Below are 14,596 nucleotides of genomic sequence, written 5' to 3'. Positions count from 1 at the left end.
CCGGGACAAAAACAGTCTCTTAAACAAATGTTACTGGGAGAACTGGATATCCACAACCAAAAGAATGAAAAAGGACCCCTATCTCACCTCCTATACAAGAATTAACTCAAAATGGATCAAAGACCTAAATATAAAAGCCAGGACCATAAAAAACTACTAGAAGAAAATATAGGGAAACATCTTCAAGACCTTGTGGTAGGTGGTGGTTTCTTAGAACTTATACTCAAAGCATGTGCAACAAAAGGAAAAATAGATAAATGGGACCTCCTCAAAATTAAACACTTATGCACCTCACAGGACCTTGTCAAAAGGGTGAAAAGGCAGTCAACTCAATGGGAGAAAATAATTGGAAATCACATGCCCAATAAAGGTTTAATATCCATGATATAACATAAAAAGAGATGTTACAACTCAACAAAAAGACAAACAACCTGATTTAAAAATGGGCAAAGGACTTGAATAGGCATTTGTCCAAAGAAATACAAATGGCAAAAAATCACATGAAAAAATATTCAACATCGCTAATAATTAGGGAAATACAAATCAAAACTACAATGAGATATCATTTCATACCTATCAGAATGGCCACTATTAAAAAGACAGAGGGGGGATGGCTGGGACTCTTTGGAAACTTCTTTATAATAAAAGCCTTATAATGAATGAATGAATGAATGAATGAATGAATGAATGAATGAGAGAACTACAAGTGTTAGAGAGGATGTGCAGAGATAAGAACACTTATTCACTGTTGGTGGGAAGGCAAAATGATATAGCCACTGTGTAGGACTGTTGGGCAGTTCCTAAAGAAGTTTAATATAGATTTGTCATGTGACCCTGCAATACCCCTACTGGATATATACCTAGAAGAACTGACAGCAGTGATATAAATAGACATCTGCATGCCTATGTTAACAGCGGCATTATTTATGATTGCCAAAAGTTGAAAACAACCCAGGTGTCCATTAACCAATGAATGATAAACTGTGGTGTATTCATAAGATGAACTATTACGCAGCTTTAAGAAGAAATGAAGTTGTAAGCATATGACAAAAGGATGAACCTGGAGGACATTATGTTGAGTGAAGCAAGCCAGACACAAAGGGACAAATATTGTATGACTGTATTATTATGAATATATTGTGTAATAAATTGTATGATTCCATTTATATAAAACGTAAATATAAATCTATTTAAAAAGATGAAATTTGATTAGTTGTTATGTAGGGCTAAGGATGGCATGCTAGGGGTGTAGAGTTTTTCTTTTTGGAGTAATGAAATAATTCTAAATTTTTTTGTGATAAAGAAGGCACAACATTGTGATTATACTAAAAGCCACTGATTATATACTTTAGATAGAGCGCACGGTATTGTTAGAGAAAAAATGGCCCTCACTGGGACACAGAGACTGATATGATTGCAGGCAGGAAGTTTATTGGGAAGCTCTCCCAATTGAGGGGGTCTGAAGAATAGACTTCAGCCCCTCTGCCAGCATGGCAAGGGTCTGAAAAGAGACTTAGGAATTTACACAGTACATCTATAGGCAGGACAGAGTTTTAAGGTTATAAAGGAGACAGCCTAGAGGTGAGGATTTGGGGGGTCCGAAACTGAATTCCTCATTTTAGACAAAGTTGGAGGCACACAGGGAGGGGGTGCTGGAGGAGCTTGGCTTACTGGATCAAAGTTGAGATTTTCAGGAGATCTGGTAGTGGGGTGAGAGGGAGATGAACAAGATTGTCAGTTTGTTCACTGGGATTGCAGGCAGAAACAAAGGAAAAAGAAGGCTGAATGTAAGGAATCTCAGATTACCGGCTACTGCACTGGATGTAGATTTTTAAGTTTTGGAAAATTTGGAAATTCAAAGGGCCGTGTTCCGGCCATGGACTTTCATTGTTCAGCCACAGAGAGGTTGAATAGAAAATCAGTTTTTTATGTTTGATGTCTCTTTCTGGATACAGAGTTTTAAGGTTACGAAGGAAGACAGTCTAGAGGCATAGTTTCGGGGAGGGGGGGGGAAACTGAATTCTATAAAGGAAAGAACAGGGGAGATTCCAAGTGAGACAGGTGTTCCCAAATCAGTGAGAAATTTCCAAGTGTAGTTCCAGGAAACTACACTTGGAGTTAAGAAGTCTCTGGAGCCAAGGGGTTTCTTCCCATGAGGCACAGGTCGTGGCCCTTGGAGAGAGTGAGGATCACTGACCTAGCGCTGGGTTTTTTTCGGTGGGTTGTCCTGGACAACGGAAAAAGGAGAGAGAGAGCAGGATCCTCCAGTGGAGAAATCCTTGACTCACTCAGATATGATTCAGCGTCCAGTGTTTGATGGGTTCTCAGCAGCAGAAGAGGGAGATTTCTCACCAGTCAGTCAGTCTCATTTCCTCAGAAGAATAGACAAAGAAGACACTTATTACCACCAACCCCTCCCTCATCTCTAGAATTTACCACCCCCAGCCATCCCTACTGGCCCTCGGGTCGTACCCAAGCCCCGGCCCACTCCCAATCACTAAGCATGTTCCCGCCTACAAATGTGCTGTATAAATTCATGACTGCCTCTGCCAAAAGTGGCTGAAGTCTCTCTTCAGACCCCTACCATGTTGGGGGTAGGGGGGGGAGCTGAAGTCTAATCTTCAGACCTCCTCCGTTGGAAGAGCTTCTCAGTAAACTTTCTGCTTACAACATGTCAGTCTCCATGTCCCAGTGAGTGCCATTTCTTTTTCTCTAACAGGTATGTAACTATATCTTTTTTTTTTTAAGATTTATTTTTTATTTATTTCTCTCCCTTCCCCCCCCACCCTGTTTCTGCTCTCTGTGTCCATCAGCTGTGTGTTGGTCTGTGTCTGCTTCTATCCTTATGAGTGGCACCAGGAATCTGTGTCTCTTTTTGTTGCGGCATCTTGCTGTGTCAGCTCTTGGTGTGTGCGGCCCCACTCCTGGGCAGGCTGCACTTTTTTTGCACGGGGCAGCTCTCCTTATAGGGCGCACTCCTTGTGTGTGGGGCTCCCCTATGCGGGGGACACCTCTGTATGGCACGACACTCCTTGTGCGCATCAGCACTGCGCATGGGCCAGCTTCACCACATGAGTCAGGAGGCCCTGGGTTTGAATCTTGGACCTCCCATCTGGTAGGCAGATGCTCTATCCATTGAGCCAAATCTGCTTCCCTGTGACTATATCTCAACAAAACTGCTTAATAAATAAATATAAAAGAATAGCCAGAAATAGCAGCTATGTACAGCAGGGGAAACAGAGAGATTAAGAGGTGAAGAATTTTCTTGTTTGTCTGTTTTTTATTACTATTAATGAAATAATGAAAATGCTCTAAAATTAACTGAAGTGATGAATGCACATCTATGTGATTATACCAAATATCACTGATTGTACACTTTGGATAAACTGTGTGCTTTATTAACATGTATCAAATTGATTCGTTTAAAAAAAAAAAAAAAGGATGAAAAGGCAGCCTACTCACTAGGAAAAAATATATGTGATTTCCATATCTGATAAAGATTTAATATCCATAATAAATAGAGAGATGCTACAACTCAACAACAAAAAGAGAGATGACCTGATTAAAAAATGGGCAAAAGACTTGAATAGACATTTGTCTAAATAGAAATGCAAATGCCAAAAAAAGCACACATGGATGTGACTCAAGCAAGAAAGCTCCCGTCTACCAAGTAGGAGATACAGGATTTGATTCCAGTGGCCTCCTGGTGAAGGCAAGCTGGTCCGAGCAGAGAGCTGGCCCATGCAGGAGTGCTGGCCCGCAAAGAGAACTGGCACAGCAAGATGACGCAACAAAAAGAGGCACTGAGGAGAGACAATAAAGCAGCAGACCATGCAGCTGAGGTGGCACAAGAGACTGAGCACCTTTCTCCCACTCTGGAAGGTCCCAGGATCAGTTCCCAGTGCTGCCTAAAGAGAAGCAAAGCAGACACAGAAGAACACACAGCAAATGGACACAGAGAGCACACAAGTGCAAACGACAGGGGGGTGGGGGTGGGGGTAGAAATAAATAAATCTAAAAAACACAAACAAACAAACATGGATGAACCTGGAAGACATTCTGTTGAGTGAAGTAAGACAGACACAAAAGGACAAATACTGTATGACTGCGCTATTATGACCTAAATATACCATGTAAACTCATGGAGTTAATAACTAGAATAGGGAAGTGGATATGGCTCAATGGATAGAGCTTCCGCCTACCATATAGGAGGTCCACAGTTCGAGACCGAGGGTCTCCTGGCCCATGTGACGAGTTGGCCCACGTGGAGTGCTACCGCATGCAAGGAGTGTCACCCCACACAGGGGTGACCCCCCGCGCAAGGAGTGGCCCCCACACAAGGAGTGTAGCCCTGCGCAGGAGAGCAGACCACCCAGCAGTGGTGTCACCCACACAAAGAGCCGACGCAGCAAGATGACACAACAAAAAGACAGACAGATTCCCGGTGCCGCTGACAAGAATACAAGTGGACACAGAAGAACACACAGTGAATGGACACAGAGAGCAGTCAACTGGGGGGGGAGGAGGGGAAGCAGAGAGAAATAAAAAAACAAAAACAAAAAAACATCATACTAAGTGAAAGAAGCAGTTACAAAATACCACATGTGATCCAATTGTATGAACTGCCCAGAAAAGGCAAATCTATTCAGAAAGAAAAGACTGCAGGAAAAGGAGAATGGCTGCCCAATAGGTACAGGGTTTCTTTCTGGGGTGATAAAAATATTCTAAAATTGACTGTGGTGATGGTTATACAATTCTGTGACTACACTAAAAATCATTAAATCATATATTTTAAATGGACAAATTGCAGGGTATGTGAATTACATCTCAAATCTTTTTAAAAAATGTTCATCTTTATCATTTCTAGTTAACTTTCACTGGGGGCCCTAGCCAGCTGCAAGAAAAAGGAGAAGGCATAAAGATTGGAAAGAAGAAAAACTGCCTTTATTCACAGATGACAAAATTATTTATATAAAATTCTACAAAACGACTCCTAAAACAGAGCAGAACTCAGAATACAAAGACTATACAAAAATCAACTGCATGGAGATACAAACTTGGAAACTGTCTTTGTAGAGGTATAATTGAAGCCTTAGTGATGGCTGAGATTGTGAAGGTTTAAATTACAGAGTAAGAAGAAGAGAGAGCCATGGACTGAAATTTGAGGAAATCTTACTTAGACATTGAGAAAAGGAGCCTGCAAAGGAGTAGTTCAAACAGCAGGAAAATCAGGAGAGTACTATATACTGGACCAAGGGGGGTTTCAAGATTAAAATATAAGCTTTCTAATGCTGCAGCAAGGTCAAGTAAGATAAGGAACAAAAATGACCAAGAGACTTGGTAACATCAGTAGCCTTGGTAATCTTAACAAAAAGTGTTTCGGTGAAGTGACAGAGGAAATCAGATTAGAGCTGAGTGTGGGAGGTAAAGAAAAAGAGAGAGCAAATGCAGACAAAATGTTTGGTAACTTCTGACCACATGGGGACCCTTAACACTGCTGGGATGGGAGAGTTGGAGTTGAGTCATTAGGTTTCGGGAAAATAGGCAGAGCCGTCATGGCACCTGGACTGTGATCTTCAACAATCCTGCCATCCCCAAAAAATGGTACTAGAAAGGGAGGGCAAGGGTGGACTGTGGGGAAAAGAGAGCACTGACCATCATCACTGTATAATGAGGCCTGGGTTTTGAGATTCCTACCAGAGCTCAGTTGTGAAGCACATGTTTTAGTCCCTCCAACCCCACAGCATCAATCTCTGAATCCAGGGGTTAAAGGTAATAGTCACAGTAGTCTCTCCTTCCCTAAGGGGTCTACAGGTATATGGGGAGAATAGGTCACTCCCTGACTGCACAAATGCCAAAGTGGGTCCAGACTCCCTTCAGCTTTATTCATAATAGGTAAAAGAAAGACAGAAATGACCCAAATCTCCTTTAATAAATAACATGTTTGAAGGGTCTTCCTCCCTGGGCAGTTTATCTCAGATTCAGAAGTTGCAGAAAGCCAGATCCAGAGTTGCCTTTCTTTAGTAAGGTGGGTAATATGGGAGATAGGTAAATAGGAAAGGGAAGATGGAAAAGAAGAATCAATAAGTGGTATCACACCACCACATTTCCATAAGCAAGGCAAATGCATAGACTCAGGAGGGCTGTCAGCTAACCATCATACCCACCTTGAAACAAGAACCTGAGCAATCTAACAATTTGGCACTCACACAAAAACGGCCATGGTGCAACGAATGTAAAGGCCAGTGTATGGCTCCAAAGACCACTTCTCCAGTCCTCCAAGGGCATGGCACCTGCTCGTCTCACCTGCCCTGCCAGAGAGGTAGAGACCTCAGTGCAGGCTCCCAAAAGATGCTGAACTATGCATGAGCAGGACAAAACAAGAGGAAACTCTGCTGGAGTTCAGTAGCATATGCAAATTCTGTCATCATATAACCTGTGTATTTTGGCAAAAGACCTTTCAAACTATCTAGTAGTCAGCTCCCACTATCCTGCCTACCCACTCCCAAGATCCAATTATAAGCTTTTTAACTGTAGCGATTTTAATATGCCTTGTATTATTAGTCAGCCAAAGGGGTGCTGATACAAAATACCAGAAACTGGTTGGTTTTAATAAAGGGTATTTATTTGGGGTAGGAGCTTACAGGTACCAGGCCATAAAGCATAAGTTACTTCCCTCATCAAAGTCTATTTCCCCGTGTTGGAGCAAGATGGCCACCGACGTCTGTGAGGGTTCAGGCTTCCTGGGTTCCTCTGCGCTCAGCTCCTGTTTTCTCCACAAGGTCAGCTACAGACTATCAGGCAAATGGCTGTCTCTTTCCCCAGGGTTCCAGCTTAATACTTCAGTATCAAATTTCAACATCAAAACTCCAACATTAAGAACCCTTAACTCTGTCCTTTGCCATGTCTTTTATCTGTGAGTCCCCACCCACTCAATGCCATACTGGCACAAGAGGTTTATGTAATTACTTATCAAGTAAACCTATGAATCCAATATAATCTAATATGCCCAGAGGAAAAGATCAGTTTACAAACATAAGCCAATATTTCTTTTTGGAATTAATCAATAGTATCAAACTGCTACATGGCTAAAAATTGGAACTGGAAAAAGTGGGTGCCAGCAGCACTCTCGCCCTCATTAAAGGACGTAAAGTGTATTTATGCCAATTACAGGGCCTCGAAAGAGTCCTTCCTTGGTCTGGAGAGGGTAATTCACATGTCTATTTCTTTCTTTGGATATGGTAGTGATTTCTCAGGCTCCCTCTCCAGAATTGAATCCTGATTCCCCTCTGATTGTACTTGCCCTCCTACCATCATTCCAGACTCAAAAATTAATTAAAAATGGATTACAGGGGAGCAGGTGTAGTTCACTCAGTGGTTGCTACAATGGTGCAGCTTCCCATGTACAAGGTAACAGGTTCAATCCCTGGTACCTCCTTTAAAAAAACAATAAATAAAGATTACAAACATAAATATAAAAGCTAAATTTATAAAGCTTCTGAAGGAAAACATAGGAGGGAGTCTGTGCACTTGGTGTAAGCAAAGATTTCTTGGACAGGCTCCAGAAAGGATTAGTCATGCAAGAAAAAAATCATCCAAAGTAAAACCTTCTGCTCTTTAAAAGATATGGTTAAAAATGAATAAAAAGAAAACAGTTCGGCAGTTCCACAAAAAAAATTTAAACAGACTTACCACATGAGCTACCAATTCTACTCCTAGACATATACCCAAAAGAACTGAAAACAGGGACTCAAACCAGCACTTTTAAGCCAATGCTCATAGTGGCATTATTCACAATAGCCAAGAGATGAGAACAACCCACGTGTCCATTAATATGAATAGATAAACAAAATGTGGTATATATATATGAGCATTATTCAGTTATAAAAAGGAAAGAGGTTCCAATACATGCTACAACACAGATGAACCTTGAAAACATTAAGCTAAGTGAAATAAACCAGATACTAAAAACAAATATGAGTCTAATTAGGAGGTATCTAAAATAGGCATATTCAGAGACAGAAAACTGATTACAGGTTACCAGGAGCTGGGAACAGGGGGAAAGGGTGATGGCTTTTGTTTAAATGGTATAACGTTTCCATTTGGGATGATGAAAATTTGTGGAAAAAGTGCTGATGACTGCATAACATTGTAAATGTAATTAAAGCCACTGAATTGTACAACTAAAAAATGATTAAAATGGGAAGCAGATATGGCTCAAGCAACAGGGTGCCCACCTACCACATGAGAAGTCCTAGGTTCAGTTCCTAGTGCCTCCTAAGGAAGACAAGCAAGACAGCGAGCTGACGCAACAGGCTGGTACGGTGAGCTGATGCAACAAGATGATGCAACGAGGAGACACAACAAGGAAACACAATGAGAGACACAACAAGCAGGGCGTGGAGGTGACTCAAGCAATTGGGTACCTCCCTCCCACATGGGAGGTCCTGGGTTCAGTTCCCAGTGCCTCCTAAAAAGAAGACAAGCAGACACAGAGAGCAGACAGTAAGCACAAACAACAAGGTAGGAGAGAAATAAATAAAATCAATCTTTAAAAAAAAAACAATTAAAATGTCAATTTTGGGAGCAGTTGTAGCTCAGTGGTTGAACACCTGCTTCCCTTGCATACAAGGTCTCAAGTTCAATCCAGTGACTCCTTAAAAAAAACAAAACAAAAGGGAAGCGGACATGGCTCAACTGATAAAAGCGTCCACTTACCACATGGAGGGTCCAGGGTTCTATCCCCAGGGCCTTCATGTGGTAAGCTGGCCCACGTGCAGCACTGCCATGCACAAGGAGTGCCATGCCACATAGGGGTGTGCCCCACATAGGGGAGCCCCACGTGCAAGAAGTGTGCTCTGCAAGGAGAGCCGCCCCGCGTGAAAAAAAGTGGAACCTGCCCAGGAGTGGCACCACACACACGGAGAGCTGACGCAGCAAAAAAGAGATGCAGTTTTCCAGTGCTGCCTAATAATACAAGTGGATGCAGAAGAACACACAGTGAATGGACACAGAGAGCAGACAACGGGGAGGTGGAAGGGGAGAAAAAAAATAAAAATAAATCTTTAAAAAAAAAGTCAATTCTGTGTTATATATATTCTACCACAATAAAAAAAAAAATGAATAGGCAAACTACAGGCTGGTAGTAAATATCTGCAGCACATATATGATTAGTCACAAGAGAAACACAAAACCACAATGAAGGGACGAGGTATGGGTGCCTGCTTCCCATGTACAAGGTACATGGTTCCAGGTTCAATTCCCAGTACCTCCTAAAAGAAAATAAATAAATAAAAGGTAAAAACTACAATGAGATACCAGTACACATTCACTAGAATGGCTAAAATTAAAGAGACTCACCAAACCAAAAGCAAGAGGATATCCAGCAATCAGAACTCTCATACATTGCTGGAAAGAATGAAAAATAGTACAACCACCTTGAAAGCTGGTTCTGACAAACACTACCTTCTGACCCAGCAATTCTACTTCTAGGAATTTATCCAAGAAAAATGAAAAGGCTTGTACAAAAATGGTCACAACAGCTTTATTCATAATAGCTAAAAGAAACAAAGACATTGGGAAAAGGACTTGGCCCAGTGGTTAGGACGTCCGTCTACCACATGGGAGGTCTGCGGTTCAAACCCCGGGCCTACTTGACCTGTGTGCAGCTGGCCCATGCGCAGTGCTGATGCGCGCAAGGAGTGCCCTGCCACGCAGGGGTGTCCCCCGCGTAGGGGAGCCCCACACGCAAGAGCCGCCCAGCGTGAAAGAAAGTGCAGCCTGCCCAGGAATGGCGCCGCCCACACTTCCCATGCCACTGACGACAACAGAAGCGGACAAAGAAACAAGACGCAGCAAATAGACACAGAGAACAGACAACCGGGGAAGAGGGGGAATTAAATAAATAAATCTTTAAAAAAAAAAAAAAAGAAACACAGACATGACCCAATCTCCTTCAACAGAGACATGTTTGATGTCCTAAAGGGTCTTCCTTCCTGGGCAGTATATCTCAGATTCTGAATGGAGAGTTGGCCTTTCTTTGGTAACATGGGAGAAGGATGAATAAGAAAGGGGAGCTGGAAAGGAGAATCAACAAGATCCAGTCTTAAGAAGAGTATTTAGGGAAGCAGTTGTGGCTCAACTGACAGAGCGTCTGCCTACCATATGGGAGGTCCAGGGTTCAAACCCAGGGCCTCCTGGCTTTGGGTCTGGTGAGCTGACCCACATTCAGTGCTGCCACACACAGGCAGTGCTGTGCCCCATAGGGGTGTTCTCCGCAAAGTGGTGCCCCACGTGCAAGGAGTGCACCCCACAAGGACAGCCACTCCACACGAAAAAAGCCCAGCCCGCCCAGAAATGGCACCACATACACGGAGAGCTGACACAGCAAGATGACGCAACAAAAAAAGCAACACAGCTTCCTGGTGGCACATGACAAGAATGCAATGAACACAGAAGAACACACAGTAAATGGACACAGAGAGCAAATGCCAGGGGGTAAGGGGAGAGATATAAATAAATAAAAGTATTTATGGAAGTTAAAGATTTACATATTGATTCTTTTAAAAAATATCCAAGATCACATTCTCCCTGGGAAGTTTTTGTGTGCCTTCTGCATAGTTTTCAGGATAAAATGACAATGTAAATTGTTTAGAAACAGTGTGTGATACATAAAACGCTCAATAAATGTTAGCTATTACAATGTTAAGTGTTTATTTCAAAAATCATTCGGGTTAGAGAATGGAAAGCTGAGGTTTAATCTGTGCAGAACTGTTAAAAAGTTGTTTAGAAAGGAACGGAAATGGTGAAGCACATCACAGGATTTGCAATTTTGTAATTAGCACTGCTAACATATGGGTATGATAGTGGTTTGTTTTTTGCTGTTTTTCCCCCCTATTTTTGAATAATGAAAATGCTCTAATATTGAAATGATGAATGCACAACTTTGATTATACCAAATTAATTAATTGAACACTTTAGATAAACTGAATGTTTTATAAACAAAACAACAACAACAAAAAATGAGGGTTGGGGAAAAAACACACCAAATGTAAGATATGGACTATAGTGCAGTTGACAAAGTTTGATTTGCCAATTAGATCATATGGAAGAAATTTTCCCAAAAATTCATCAAGTTAAATCTGCAAAGAAACAAGCCGCAACGGGGGGAGTAAATAAATAAATAAATCTTTAAAAAGATATATATATGTAAGGCATATATGTAATATGCCAGAAAATATATCCTTGGAGGCCACTTATGATAGAAATGTTAAGATGTCAAACGTAAACATGTGCACGGCAGTAAATAAGTTTTTCAAAATTATCTTAGGAAGAAATGTATGTGGCTCAACCAATTAGGCTCTCCTCTACCACATAGGAGATCCAAGGTTCAATGCCCAGGGCCTCCTGTTGAAGCCAAGCTGGCCCATGTAGCGAGCTGGCCCACAAAGAGTGCCAGCCCATGAGGGAATGGGCCCCCGCACAGGAGTGCTGTCCTGCATGGGAATGGTGCCCAGCGCACCGCCGCCCCACAGAGGAGTGCTGGCTGACGCTGAGAGTTGGCGCAGCAAGATGACGCAACAAAAGACACAGAGGAGAGAAAATAAGAAGATAGAGCAGAACAGGGAGCTGAGGTGGCACAAGAGAGTAATCGCCTGTCTCCCACTCCAGAAGGTCCCAGGAGCAGTTCCTGGAGCCGCCTAATGAGAATACACTCAGACACAGAAAAACACACAGTCAATGGAAAGAGAGAGCAGACAACGGGGGAATGGGGGAGGGGGGAATAAATAAAAAATAATCTTTAAAAAATATATATATTTTAAGGAAAACATTTTTTAATAATTTTAGGAAGTCCAAGAGTAAAAAGGTTTCAAAACCACTGGCCTAGTGCATTTGTTTTTCTCTGGCTGTGTTTGAACTGAAACTCCTGTTTTCTATATGTGCACCCCTGAGAAAGTTACTTAACTTCTACATGCCTCAAAGCTCTCCTCCTTATACAATGGGACTAACAATGGTACCTATCAAATAGGTAAGGAGTAAATGAGACCATGTATAAGAAGTACATATATTCATAGCTGCATTATTCATAACACTCAAAAATGGAAATAATCCAAATAGTCATCAACAGGTGAATGGATAAACAAAATGTGGTAAGCCATAACAAAAAGGAATCCAACAATATGGAAGAACCTCAGAAGCCAGACACTCATACAAAAAAACTACAAATTTTATGATTTCATTTATACAAAATTTCTAGGAAATACAGAAAGCAGATTAGTAGCTGCCAAGCCTTGCGGGTAGAATAGGAACTGACTGCAAACAAGTTACAACCAGGAAACTTTTTGAGCTGTTATAAATATTCTAAACCTGAATGGTGGTGATGACTGCATGGAACTGTACATTTACAATGGGTAAACTTTGTGGTAGGTAAATGAAGCTTCATAAAAAAAGTAAAAAAAAAAATTTTAGCAAAGATGTTATATTAAGTACTATTATTACTACTACTAATGCCCAGGTACTTAAAATCATAGCATTAAGCTGGAAAGGTCCTTCTTGAATATACATATTTCTACTCTCTGAAACAACAGTAATAAAGGCAAGCATAGCTGAGCACTTACTCTGTACCACAGTTAAGCATTTTACATGGGTTCTTTTATTTAACCCTCACAAGCACTCCATGGGTAAGCTCTATGAAAATGAAACTCAAACAAGTTGAGAGATATGCTCCCAAAGACATACAACTAATATTTGGAAAAGCCAGGAGCAAACTCAAGACTATCTGATTCAAAAGCCAATATTCTTAAATAAGTAGATGAAGTTTCCTGCTTAAATAGCTGTGACTGGGTCCCAACTTAAGAAAGCCACTTAACACATCTTTCTTCAATTTTAACACTATTAAAGTGCAGGAGCCCTCAATTACTCTGCCAAACACCCTAGCTTTTTAAAATAGTAATCTCCTAACTGACCTTCAAATTCTTGAAAAAAAAAAGTTTCAAATTATTTTAAAAGAAAGGGCAATCTACACTTAAGAAACTTTTTATGTTTATATTAAGAAGGTACATTTCTAACCTTGGCACCAATCCCTTAAAGGCCCAATACTGTGCACAGTTATCACATGAAGTAATTACAAAAACGAATAAACAACAGCAAAGGAATCATCTTTTGTTCATGTTAGAGCGCTTTTGAAAACGCTCCCAGCAGTACTGACCTTACTTGAAGAACCCAGGATTTCAGCACTGGTTCATGCCAAAAGAGAACGCTGGATTGTGAAGCAATTAAGTCTCATGAAAGATCTCATATGTAAAGCACTAGACAGAGAGAAAACAAAAGAATTAAGACCCTGCCCTTGAGGGGCTTATTACCTAACAGGGGAAAAGAATTCAACTCACAGCAATAAGAGGTAGAACAGAAGTACCCACAAAAGGAAAAAAAAAAAAAAAAGACAATGAAGTTGGGGAGGAGGTAGTGAAATCCAGTTTGGAGTGCTAGTGAAAGGAATCAGAAAGGACTGAAGAGTCTGGAGCTTGTAAGACAGACCTTGAATGAATAAGAAGGAATGAAATTGGCCCCACTAAAAGAGGTATAGGAAGGAAAGAAAACAGAGAGTAAATGAAGGATAAAACAGAAAAACAGTGGAGCGAGTGGAGCTCAGTGGCTGAATGCCTGCTTTTCATGTACAAGGTCCCGGTTCAATTCCCAGTACCTCCAAAAAAAAAAAAAAAAGTAACCACAATCCAACTTTACTGTCTTATAATTTACCTATTTATGATAGGGAGGAAAACTTTTTAAAATATTCTGCATTGAATCCAATTCAAAGACTTATTCGGTGCCTATATATATGCCAGGTATAGAGCTTATTGCTGGAAAAGCGAAGATAAATAATAGCAATGGTTAATATATAGTGAATTTCACAGATGAGGAAATTGAGGCTCAGAGACATTAGCAAACTAGTTCAATGTCACTGAGTTGGTGGAGGCGGCACAGGTTCAAACCCTAACAAATTCCAGACCCCCATAGTTAACCAGTTATACTGAATCCCCAGAGTAATAAGAGGGTTACAAAAAGTACTCAATAGACATTTACTAAGTGAACAATATGAACAATATGTTGTGGAAGCACAACAGAAAAAATAATTATCAGTAGATAGCTGGAAGATTCCATCAAAGAATAATTTATTGCCTTTAACATTTTACATGTTTCCAATAGTTTTAATCTTAATATAACTGAATCAGCTTAATAACATCCGTTTATACATATATATATGGTGGTAGAAGAGTATAACTTGCTCAAGGTTCTGTAACAAGACAGGAGAATATATTTAATAGCCTCCCCTTGTCAAGTCTTTCTCTGAAAGGATTTTAAAAACTAGGGTCCTAAGGGGAACAAAAATAAACCCAAGGCTGGTACCATAATTCTATAAGGAAAAGTGCAACAAACTGTCCAGAGAGACCTGGTACCTATCGTTTGAGTCAGACATCTAGTTAGGAGCTACTTATATAAACAAGGCTCAAGTCACTTCTACCATCATTCATCAATTCTTGATACCTCTCCCTATATTCCTCACAAGTTTGCTGACAGTGACATAATTAAATCTTTC

The 14,596-nt window shown here is 40.8% G+C and overlaps 1 protein-coding gene across 7 annotated transcripts in view; it reads right to left on the bottom strand.

The window, feature by feature from the left end:
* RBM6 (RNA binding motif protein 6) overlaps positions 1–14,596 on the bottom strand; it is a 131,212-nt gene that overhangs the window by 115,547 nt on the left and 1,069 nt on the right. For 4 of the 7 annotated variants that reach the window (XM_071212074.1, XM_004451843.5, XM_071212073.1 and 1 more), the window contains exon 2: positions 13,208–13,307. The exons of 2 other annotated variants lie outside the window; for them this stretch is intronic. The gene's annotated coding sequence lies outside the window, so the exon portion shown is untranslated. Of the gene's footprint in view, positions 1–2,288; positions 2,364–13,207; positions 13,308–14,596 lie in introns of those variants that run through there. One more of the 7 variants, XM_071212072.1, reaches the window with a different exon arrangement.

This window comes from Dasypus novemcinctus, chromosome 26 (genome assembly GCF_030445035.2).
Source record: "Dasypus novemcinctus isolate mDasNov1 chromosome 26, mDasNov1.1.hap2, whole genome shotgun sequence".
NCBI lineage: Eukaryota > Metazoa > Chordata > Mammalia > Cingulata > Dasypodidae > Dasypus > Dasypus novemcinctus.
Note: the sequence above shows the minus strand (reverse complement) of the source record. Positions and strands in the feature narration are given on the sequence as shown.